Source organism: Patiria miniata, unplaced genomic scaffold (assembly GCF_015706575.1).
Source record: "Patiria miniata isolate m_02_andy unplaced genomic scaffold, ASM1570657v1 HiC_scaffold_18, whole genome shotgun sequence".
In the NCBI taxonomy this organism is placed as follows: domain Eukaryota; kingdom Metazoa; phylum Echinodermata; class Asteroidea; order Valvatida; family Asterinidae; genus Patiria; species Patiria miniata.
In genome coordinates, this window is record NW_024037056.1 from 12830475 (window position 1) to 12842517 (window position 12043).

The window sequence follows — 12043 nt, forward strand, 5'->3', positions numbered from 1 at the left end:
TTTGGTTGGGAGAATGCAAAGGATTTGGATTAAGTCAGCGTTCCAGATTTTATTCAAATTTAACTCGCAAATGGCTTATTGGAGGCCATCATAGCGGCTTCATATTTTGTTCACAACACTGGGCACGTGCACTTTCCTGTTGGAAAAATCAGTGCTCTTTACAGTAGCATATGTCGTAATCCTTTTATTGGTAGGCTTCCAAATACTCAAGCACGACACGTGCACATACGTCCGTCCTCCACCACTAAGGCTTCACAGTGGTGCCAAGGTTCCTGGCTGCTCACCTCCCAGGCCCAATTCAATGGCACGTTGCTGACATTTGCAGTGTCCCGCCTCACCATGTCAGACACCTCGGTATTTTAATGGCATTTTCCACCTAATGCCTTAACTGCCCGCCCCAGCTGCTCATCCATCCAGGACGAACTGTCCGTGGTCTCACGGATGAGATGAAAACGTCATTTCATTAGTTTGTCTTCTTGATACATCTTGATATCTTGCATGTGTTTGCCCATTACTCCTTGAACTGCCCCAAACAGCCCTGCCTGTAGCATTTTTTTTAGGGAATAAATACAGGGTGAGTCAAAAAAAGCGGAACCCAAACCCCAAAATTATATTTCATATTCAAAAAATACTAAAATTGCTCAATCCTTCAAAGAATTTTACCATTTAAAAACAATGACCCTAAAACCTCTTTCGTCTAAAAATGGGATTTCAAGAATCGTTGTCACAATTGTCTTCAAGCACCACCAGTGATAAAACCTGAGTTTAAAAGTTAAAAATGTTCAACAAAGTCCTTTTGAAGGCCTGTATTATTAAAAAAAAGTGGATTTTGTAAATCATATTGTTTGCCTAACCAGGGTTGTTGAAACATATTATGTTCTACTGTTGTTGACAGTTGTTGAAACAAGTATTCTGTGTCATTTTCTTTGTTGTTCCAAACAGTCAGAATACACAATGACCTTTTTTTTTGACGAAACAGGTTTAGAGGTCATTGCATTTAAATGGTGATATTCTTCAACTGGATTGAACAATTTCAGTTTTTTTGTTATCAAACATTAGCTTATGAAATTGGCTTTCCAGTCATTATTATGTTTGGTGCTACATATTTTTTTCAAAATATGAAATATATTTTTGGGGGTTTGGGTTCCGCTGTTTTTGACTCACCCTGTAGTGGACACAGTAGGAGCCCTTTCGAAGTGGGTAAGCTCCAAAATCACAAATTACATTAAAATGTATTTACCCAAATTTCCCCATTCCAAATATAGCCCCGTCGTATTTCAATTAATCTAACTCTTTAGTTGATAGTTCGTGTGGTATTTATCAGTCATCAACCAATGACAACAGCAGCTGCAAAGTAAAGAAAAAGATTACATTATGAATCATAGTTCTATATGAATCATAGTTCTATAGTATTGTGTCTGGCCATAAATTAACTCTATCCAAAGAATTCTATGGAGACTCAGAAAAATAACGAGTGGTGTGTTAATAGGCTGGCTAGTCGAACAGGACCTTGAGGATAAATTGAAGAAGTCACTTTGTACGTGTGGTACATTTACCCACAGAAATCAATGTGGCGTCGATATCATTTAAGCTCCTATCACGTCAGGTGATTTTCTCTCGCACTCAGTGCTAGCTACCCCCTGGGTGAACATGACCAAGCATCCGCCACACAGCACGGGCAACATACAACCCCCGGTGTAGACAGAACTTTAATGATTTCCATCGGTGGCCTGTCATGAAAATCATTAGAAAAGCATCAATAGCACTTTGGAGTGGGCACTAGTAGCAAAGTATGTATCGACATAATTATAGAGTAGTGTATATTTGTATCAACATCAGCCACATATATGCGGGTGTAGCTGTATAGTGTCAGTCTTTAGTAAGTAAGTATAAAGTCTGTCACGTGCCGGTGTGGTCCATCAGGCTAACGTTTATCTCCGGTTTGAGTAGCATGAAATGACTGAGAACATTTCTACTCCCCCTGGATGGGATGCCACCGGTAGTCCATCGCAGGTTACTCCCCAGCTAATGTCGGTACCCATGTATACTCCTGGGTGGAGAGAGGCAAGTGGGGGGAAGTGGCTTGCCCAAGAGCAATATGACATGCAGCTGGATTCTGACCCTCTGATCATGAGTCATGAACCCTAACCACTAGGCCACAGTCTGGCAGTCTTTGGAGTTTTCAAAGAAGGTAGCTGAGGTGTTTACGTACATGTACATGTACATCGTCCAGGATTTTGCGAGAGGGTTCCTGTGTTAAGGTCGACACATAAAGAGATCTCAAGCCCTCAGCACAGAACTTTGCAATGTTGTGTGAGATATTTTAGGAAAGAGAATTTGAAAGTTTTGTTGGTCCCATCAGAGGGCTAGCCAAATGGGCAATTCCATCATTACTGCTGTTACTTCCAAAGCTTCTCATCCCCTTTTAAAGGCTTTTATTAAATACAACATTTGAGGTTTTGATGCTTGCAGTTCTGAAGATTTCATAAATTTTCCACTTGCCAGCCATGTTCACTTTTGCGTGGAATTGCCCTACATGTACGTCCTCTTTCTAAACCGCGCATTGCTCACGTGTAGGATTACCCTGTAATGCCAGTAAATGAGCTACATGTATATCCAGCCTATTGTGTAGACCAGCTACATGAAAACGCTTCCAAAAGATAGCCATTTTAAATCAACTCAATAAAGTTTTGTGCGCTATGAGCTCAGCTTTAATAGGATAACCTTTTCTTGAACTGTCAGTGAGCTATTTGAACACCTTCTGATAGTAGAAACCCTATACAGGTATGCATTTTAAATGCAATATCCCCCAGGTTTTGCACGCCTACATTGGTAAGATGCACTGTCAGATATTTTACACCCGACTTGCAAATTTACCGTTGACCCTCAGGCCATCCGATGGCACAAACCTTTAAGTCACCTTAGTCTACTTCTGGCATGGAACACCATCTCCTAGGACGTCTAACCCCTTTAAAGAAACCCTACGTCTCGAGTTTTAATTAAGATGCCCATGTCAGTACACCATGCGATCCCTATAGATCAACTAGACGGTGCGGTTTCTTTCCGAGGATCAGCGCTGATCCTTTCCGATTGATTCTAACACCCCGGCCGAGTAGGAAAAAAAAAAGGTGTCAACGCTGAGATGTATTTGTGCTCATAAGTCCGCGGATCCAATAACAATTATTAGTCTGGAACACCCTCGCTGCAGCATATGTGCCGGTCCCCCCCCCCCCCCCCCCCAAGGATGCTTCTGACATACATTTATCAAAGATTAGCTTTGGCTTTGGAGATATTAAAGGTGATTACATATACCCTCTGGGTTAGCACCTTGACTGATGCAGTCATTAAATGCACAAGGTTGATCAATTCTTGCTCATAATTATCGTTGCGTGTATCGAAACGCTGGCCATGTGTCATCATCAGTCATTCATTCATCGGACTGTAATAAGGTGTATTTACATGTATAAAGCGCATGTATCCACCAATATTGCTGCTCAAGGCGCTATACATCATTATTACCCCTGCTCGTTGGGCCAATGAAACATTCCAAATAGCATCTCAGCTCCCTGGGGAGTATACAGCTCGATGCTGCCATTTCAATGCTGAGCAGCTAAACTCGATCACAAAAAAAAGAACAATCTCTGCCCTCACAGGTACCCAATTTACTCCTGGGTGGGGAGAAGCAATGAGTGACAAAGTGCCTTGCCAAAGGGCACACGCACCATAACACCAGGCTGGACTCGAACCCACAACCTGCAGAATTACCCGCAGACCACAAATTCAATGCTCCATGCAGACCACGAGGCCACGGCACTCCACTAAGTATCTGCAGGATCTGTGTTAAAGATGACCTGCCTGGGAATGTGTTTTAGGGTTCTGCAGTTTGGAATCATTTAGTACGGCCAATTCAGTTATTTGAACTTGGACTTGATCGAATATTCGAATATTTGATTTAAATATGCACTGATCACATCAAACGTGCGCCAGCCTAAACTGGGCCACGATCGAGATTTACATGCACCTGCGCCTGTCGAAAGTTGACAGGGCTTATTAAAATAATATAAGAATAGGTAGCGGTGGCTGAAATATGATCTGTGGTTGGTGACTAGCCTGTGTAAAAGGCATGGCAGGGGAAGAGGATTGATTTTTTGACTGTCTGTGACTGTTCAAACAGTAGGAGGGCTAATACAGTCAGTACACATGTGCGGTAAAATCATTAAATCAAATTCATGATGAAGTCTTGAAAAAGGCATTTCATGTACATTTAACTTGACCATGAAATTTGCAACATAATGTCCTTTCTCAATGCGTCGTCATAGATCAATTGAGCCTCGTACATGTACATCAATGTGTATTGGCTACTGTGGACCCAAATCTGGAGACAATAACGCAGCTCGCCGCCGTGGTGTCACACACGAGACGAGGGTCACGGCCGTTGTATTACCGTGCCTCGCACCCGTTAATTGCGGCCACCTTGAGCAAATGAGCCCTGTGGTAATCGGAGACCTTCAACCCTGGTGAGTCTGGAAGGCTGCACTTTTTAAGCAGCCTCCAGTCGCCGCCATGCAGATTTCCCATCCGATAAAAGACACTTATAGGCAGGCATGTTGTGTTGGCGAGTGTGGGGGCTTCCTTCCTTTCTTAAAGTGCAGCCTCATATGTACGAGGATAAATGCTCTGCTCTTTCAGACCCTTGCGTTGTTTTCCGTCCGTATTCCTCGATTCGATTCCTCCCATCAAACGTTGACAAGATCTTTCATCATGGTCGAACGGATGACCGATATTTTAGCAAATAGATCTTTGCCCCGTTTTACAAGAACAAATATACATGAGTATAATACAGGTCGAGTTGCAAAGCCCTGAGTAAAGATCCACGATACGTTCAATTTTGCAAGTCAAACAGAGATCACTTCACAATTACTGTCTGTTGTTTTGATCATTATTTGATCATGTTGTAGGGCAATTCTCAAATGTTGGTTTTAAAAGTTAGATAAGCCTCGTCTTGACTAAAGGCCTTATTTTTTTCAGGGGATGAGGGTGCTGTAAACAGTATATAAATTTTGTTTATTGAAGCAGTGTAGTAATGTATATTTGATCCAGATTTCAGATCAGACTATATTAAACTGTAGCAAAAAGTAATGTTACGTTAGTAACCTTAGACTCGCGTCTGTGTAATAAACCTCTCAAATGGTGTTGTTTAACCTGCCCTCGCGCTCTCAAAAAGTCCTTTGTAGGATTCACGCGGAATCCAGGGTCAAGATTTACACTCTTACTGGTTAAAACGACACTTCTTTGGATAATTTTCTGGGCCATGTTGACCAGAAACCCTTGACAAAATGTTATTTTGATCCAGAAAAGCGTCATCTTGACCCTGAAAAGGATTAAGCCAAATAGAAACCGGATTCCGAGTGAAATCTGATCAGGGACTTTGTAGAGTGCAGACTGCATGGTCTCTCAAAAATATGGCTTGCAACAACCCTCCAATGCAAACAAACATTCCGTGCCAAGTTTTCCTTTCAGTCAAAATCAATCAAGTGACTGTTTTCAACAGTTAAGGATTCCCAGCCTACTGGTACATAAAGCAGGATTGACTGGCTGTGACTGTTTATGTAACTTGATACAGCTATGCTTTGACTGTAGGTGATTGATAAGCCAGCTGTAACCACTTGCCTGCTTTTGTCTGTTGACTGAATTTGACTAGTCACAGTGTTGCTTGAAATATGATCTGACTGTTGGTGACTAGCCTGTGTAGGAGGCATGGCAGGGAAGAGGATTGATTTTTTGACTGTCTGTGACTGTTCAGACAGCAGGAGGGTTAATTACTTGGTTTGCAAGGCTAGCTGTTAGAAATGCGACATATTCCGTTTATACACGGATGGTAATGTTGGTTCAGTACATGTTTGTTTAGTTTTGGCTGTATGTGTCCTCTATCACATTCTCTGAATCAATCAACAAAAAGCAGTTGCAACTTTGTCATCAAGTTGGCTAACCCAGATACTATTCATCCTTGTGCCACCATCTCGCCTGTTCTTTCACCTCAATTAACCCTAGACCGTGCCCACAACACACTAGTCAATTTTCTTCACGTCACCCAGTTGGGTTGTGGTTTGGATTCTCTTTTGTTTACTGTCTTCTTCATGGAAAGTGGTGAGAGGAAATTAGTTGCAAGGAGTGTACACATTCCAACTACACTGATTCGCCAAGCAAAGGCGATCATTCACAGCATTTCTTGTTCATCAGTGTCTCCCTGCCGCAGTTTGTGCCTGAAATGGTAACCAAGGGATTTGTACAAAGAATGTTGATGGGAGAGTTTGAATTCCTTGATGATGAACTTTCTGAGAATAACAAATTCAGTGTCCGTGTTTTGGTCTTGAGGGTAAACGGAGTCAGTGTCGCAACAGGACTTCAACTCGGGTTGATTGACTTCTTTATAAATTGTAGGGCATTGACTTTCTTAGAGTAGCATTGTATATTTTGTTGTTAGTAGCAGCCAATTTTCATCTGCAAAATTTGTGCGATGATCTCACTCAAGTTTGTAGAACGATGTACTATATTAGGCGGTGCAACAAGTTTTCATACAAAAAAAACCCAACTATGCAGCAAATAACAACAAAAGGGTATGTATATCACAGTGATTTTAGGTTCTCCTTAGTTTTCAGGATTTGTTCCTAGGTCTCTCATTTTGGCACAATCTTCTTCGAATTCATTGTGGCAGTGTCCGTATTTTTCATACGGACCATAAAATAATGAGCAAGTACACAGTAGTTTGTTTTAAATCACAGTGGACCAACATTTTTTGCTGGGACAATTCCTTTTCTCTGTCAATTGACCTATCGCCGTTTGTGAGTTAGCCACGCCCCTTAGACAACCCTAAGGAAATTTGTACGTTAAGATTTAATTGTCTCAGATTTTGCGCATTCCGCGTCTATTTGTATATTATGGAATGGGACAATATTTCACAAGCCGCGTTGACGTGATTCTACCATGATAGGTTTGTTGAACATAAACCCCGAAGAACCTACTGTTGCATAAATATGCAGAAGTATAAAGCACTTATTTTTTTGTTCAACTACAGATATCCCTAAGGTGATCTCCATTGTGCATGACCCACACGTAAGTGCATCCTGCCCCTAAGGTAGCCGAAATAAAATGTAAAAGTACAGGAATCAGAACCCTTTGTTGTCAACTGAAATCAAAACAGGTTAAGGTATTCCTCGGATGCAAAAGCAATCAGCAACTCATTCATAAGATCATTTAATTAAAAAAAGGTGAGTTTCCCTTTCAGTTTCAGGAAGATTGTGTCCAAATCTGAAAAGGTTCTCAGTAATAAAACTGGAAAAACATGGATCAAGGAACAGAGAATAAGGAAACCGCTGTAGGGTTTGGGTGTCCTTTTTATTAGTCTTACATGAATACGAATCCGATTTTTGAACAAAATCCCAGAGTCTTGCCCATTACTGCCTTTCTCCCCTAAGAATGCAAACGTCAGCGTACACATGCAGACACATGTACAATCTCTTCCTGATACATATAGCCAAGGGATTGTATTTTAGTGCACAGGCACTTTGATCCGCGCGCCTTTTCCCCCGCGCTGCAAAGAGAACGATACTCATTTTCGCGCCGTAGCGTATCCATTAGCCCCGTTACCATGGCAATGTCATGACCCGGTGGCCTGGAATCGATCCGTTAGGGATAGCTTCACATTTGGTGAGAATTTTCTGCTTGACGATCGAGGAGGCAACTTTGCTCCTAAAGGGGTACATTGAAATGTTCTAAAAGGAGAATGTAATAAATAAAGGAATGTAATAAATAAAGGAATGTATTTGCACTCCGTGACCCATATTTGTAAAGAAAAAAAACCCTGTTTGGATTGTGTTTATACTTAAAGTGACATGTTTTGTGAACAATCCTTATTTTAATTCTTGAATATACATGTGTGTGTGTTTGTCACTTGTAGGTCACAAATTATTCAGGGCATTTTGTTTTGCGTGCTAACATACTCGATCTTTGGAAATACTTAAAGGGTGAAAATGCAGCCTTTGTGTTGATGAAAACTTTGTTCAAATGTGTGCGCCTTTTTTGAATGAATATGCAGTTTTCATCAGACTTTTCCCCAGTTTTTGTGTGTGAATATAACTGCAAATTGTGAACAATACTATAGCCACATCAGTTGTTGACCAAAGCTGTCATCTGATAGGCCAATCAAATGGTTCACCCAGCTCTAGAGATAATATTTGCAAACAAAAATATGTACAACAAAAAAGACAAAACTGTTCAAAACAGAAAAATAATGGGAACAGAAGATATAAAATGAGAAGATGATATTTTGTACTCACTTGACCTCCAGTACATGCAAAATTTCAAGGAAGGGATGATTATTTGGCAAGGCATGGCAGAGAACCCTAGAGACTTAACCCTACCGAGAGACAACGGCACTAGGCCTGGGTTAGTAGTGGATTTTTCTGCACCTGATCTCACTGCACTGTTCTCCCACAGTTCAAGGAACAAGTCCAGCCGGAACATTTTCTCAGCTGATGAACTGTACATGAAGTTGACCTAATTTTCAGATCACTCCTTTTTTCTTCTCTACTCATTCTGTGTGGTTAAAATTAATAAGCTTCACAGGCTAAATTTGTTTCTGTCAATTTTGCAGAAAAAAAAAGGAGTAGCTAATAACCTTGTGCATAAATGTCATTTTTGTTAGCGGGAAAAGCATTTTAGCTTCAGAGCGTAAAAGCCTGTGACACATCCATTGAACCATGTAATTTCGGATGAAAGCGTAGTCCCTTGCAAAATTCTATTCCGCCGTTTTACGCGTGTTTTTGATGCAGTCCTCGGGGCACGTCAGACGCGGGTGTATAAAGTTCCAGCCGCGGCAAAATGCCTGGTTAGGGATTCTGTCATCTGGAATAAGCGTTATCGTTTCAGCCCATCACATTAGTGGCATCAGTGGTGCGAGTCGGGTGTCGAATGCACTGTGTTTGGTTTCTCCATCGCTCGCTGAACAGTATTTGATGAACAGAATTTGCATGATTGAAGCAGATTATTTCATCCCCCCCCACCAAAAAAAATTATGATTTTTTAAGTGTTAAAAATAGTTGACACGATTTTTAAGTTTCAAAGGTAATTGACGCCATTTTGAAAAAAAAAGATTGCTGATTCTAGAAGCAACAGAACAATACATCTGAAAGAGGTTATTACAAAAATTTCCTGTCAAAAATTCAGTGCAGTGAATATACCTCAAAATAAAAACATTGGAAGTGCTAAGCGACGTCGCTTTGTGCTCTGCGTTTGCTGGAATTTGCGGCCTCCCCCATGTAAAACCTCAAAAGAAACCACCTGTTCTGGACAAACTGTCAGTGCTAAGATTTGTTTTAAAAAGTTTGAGCAATATGCTCCAGAGAAAGCCGTGGAAAATTGGGACTTAGGATTTTGTCTTATGGTTTTTAAAATCAAAGTGTCATCTTTATGGTCTTTAACTTTTACATGGGATAATCGATATATCGCATATTCTCAATCTTGGATTTCCGATCTATCGATTATTGAAAAATCTGATATCGCAGTGCTTTCTCAGTGTATGTTTATAGCTGTGAAAAACAGTACGTTGAAAATTTTCCACTGAAATTAAAATGAGACATAAATCTTCAAGTTATCAGAATTATTACGTGTTTTCTGACAAAACAACTTGATTGACACGCACTCGTATACAACACTCCAAATCCCTCAGGCGGGTCATATTAAAACGGAGAAATTAAAAGAAATCAAAAATGACGTTGAGGGAAACACACATATTATATACCTATTCCTTTTTTTTTTCCTTTTTTTTTTGGAGGAACGGAGACGTGGTGTCCCGGAGATCCTCCAGGTGTTTCTGAAATAAGTCTATGGGTATCCGCTAACGGGGGTATCCATGGCAACGCCATGAGTGGGGAACGGTGGCATTGATCCGGCTGTTCCCTCTTTTTTTCGTTTGTCCCAGCACGCGGCGGGCGCAGAGAGGGGAGAAGGCAGTACGTAGGCTTGACCGAAATGCTAATTCAGAATAAGCGAACACTTGTTGAGAGGCGGGTATCTGTACATTATGCATACAGTGGCGTGCCCAAAGAATGTTTGCTTGCAAATTGTGACATTTTGTTACCAGCAACAAGAGTGTCTTTTATCAAGTTGGAACTCAAGAAAATAAGGATTTATTAAGGCTGGTTTTAGTCTTGGTTTTCTGTTGCAATATTCATTCAATCTCCCTGATCAGAAATCAGGATCTAATAAGGATTTATTAAGGCTGGTTTTAGTCTTGGTTTTCTGTTGCAATATTCATTCAATCTCCCTGATCAGAAATTTAAATTAGGCAAATTAGTCTTGAAGCTCATAAAATATAGATGCTTATATAACAAGGCTAGGTCTTTGGCAGATGCTAAAAAAAGAATCAAAGCAGTTTCTTTTCATTAAGATAAAACTGTCAAGCTAAAATATCTACATTGTACTCGCAGAAAAGTTGCTAGTAGACAAAAAACCCACCAAATTTATTGAAGAGCAGGGACAGTGCATCTTTAACATTCCCTTTGTCCGTGACAACAAAATCACAGTTTACATCCAGCAAGTAGACTTTGTAACACATTTGTGTGAAGTGCAAATAGTCCATCAGAAAGTAAATCCGTCCCCTTTTCAGTATGCCCAGCCACGTTCTCCCCTCGCCCCTTCCAATTAAATCACTTGCAGTGTTGCGGTAAATGCCTCTATAATGAGAACAAACACGCCGTCCGTGCGCACTGATGGATCATCAGGAAAACATCCACTCTCGTTTTTACACACTCCGCCACCCGTCCCCTTTATATTAATATATTCATTTGCTTCCTCTGTTTACCACCTCTCGTGGCTTTGCGGCTCGGACTGATACGAGAGAAGGGAAATTAATTTATATTGGGGGTTCAAATAACGTTATCGGAGCCGCAAAGAGATGTCCCTGGTTGCGATATTGTCCCTACGTCAGGGAGCGTCTCTTCACCAAAGAAAAAGAGAAAAAATCACGCCAAACGTGCCCCTCCGAGATTCCAAGCTTGAAAGTATAGAAATGTTGTTGACACGGCCAATAAAGTCAAGACATGGTCCTCCGATTGTATAGAGGGAAAACATCCAAGATTTCGTTGGGGACTTTGCGCTGAAAGAAAAATCTTAAGTCGGATTTATAGGTCTCTCTAAAAGATGTGTCAGAATGCTAGGTTGGGTGCGTGTACGTTACGCGCATGGCGTACGTGCAGTGCGTGCGTTCTTATCCGCATGTTTGTTTGTTTTTTAACAAATTGATGATTTTGGCAATTTGCAGGGAGAGAAATATACTCCTTTTTTGTGGTTTCATCAAACACAACCATTTGGATCAAATTTCACGTTAAATGGAGAAAAACAAATTTAAACCGCACGGAAGTGTTTTTTTAATGACACGTGGCAACCAGGGCAGACAATCGATGCTGCATGTAGTCTTTTCATTTCAATTTGATTACAGATGAAAAGCACTTTTAAACAATTTTCTTTAATTGAATTATAAGCATGGGCTTTAAAAGATTAGCAATCGTATAATGTTAATATTTATCCAGGAAGCTTTGCTATATATTTATTTTCCAAATTTCATTCCCCCCCATGGTTTTCTTCGTCAGAGAGGGCAAAAAACTGTGAGTGAGCTGAGCTGTACTGATAACAATAATGATTTTCAAATGAGGTATTTTTTAATGAGTTAAATTGATTTTGTGCTGTGCTTTCATCAGTAAAGATGTATGTAACTCCAAAAAGCTTTTTATGTGATCTCAGTCATTAATTGGATGTCTGGCGATTATGTCTAATGGAACCTAATGCAGCTTTCATTTGTTTCAGTTTCCCGGGGCGTCAGTTGCTTCTCAAAGGTGTGAGAAGGGGGGGGGGGGGATCTCACGATAAGAACTAATGCAAGTGCAAAGTCCTAACGGCATGGGGTTTGGGGCCCGCTTGAAGGGCCCCCAAAAATTTAGGATTCTAGACGCTCTGTTGTGTGGTATGAGGCAATATCTGAACGCTT

General features: G+C 40.8%; 1 protein-coding gene across 1 annotated transcript in view; it reads left to right on the plus strand.

The window, feature by feature from the left end:
* LOC119724664 (potassium voltage-gated channel subfamily KQT member 3-like) overlaps positions 1-12043 on the plus strand; it is a 59152-nt gene that overhangs the window by 18806 nt on the left and 28303 nt on the right. The window lies entirely within an intron of this gene.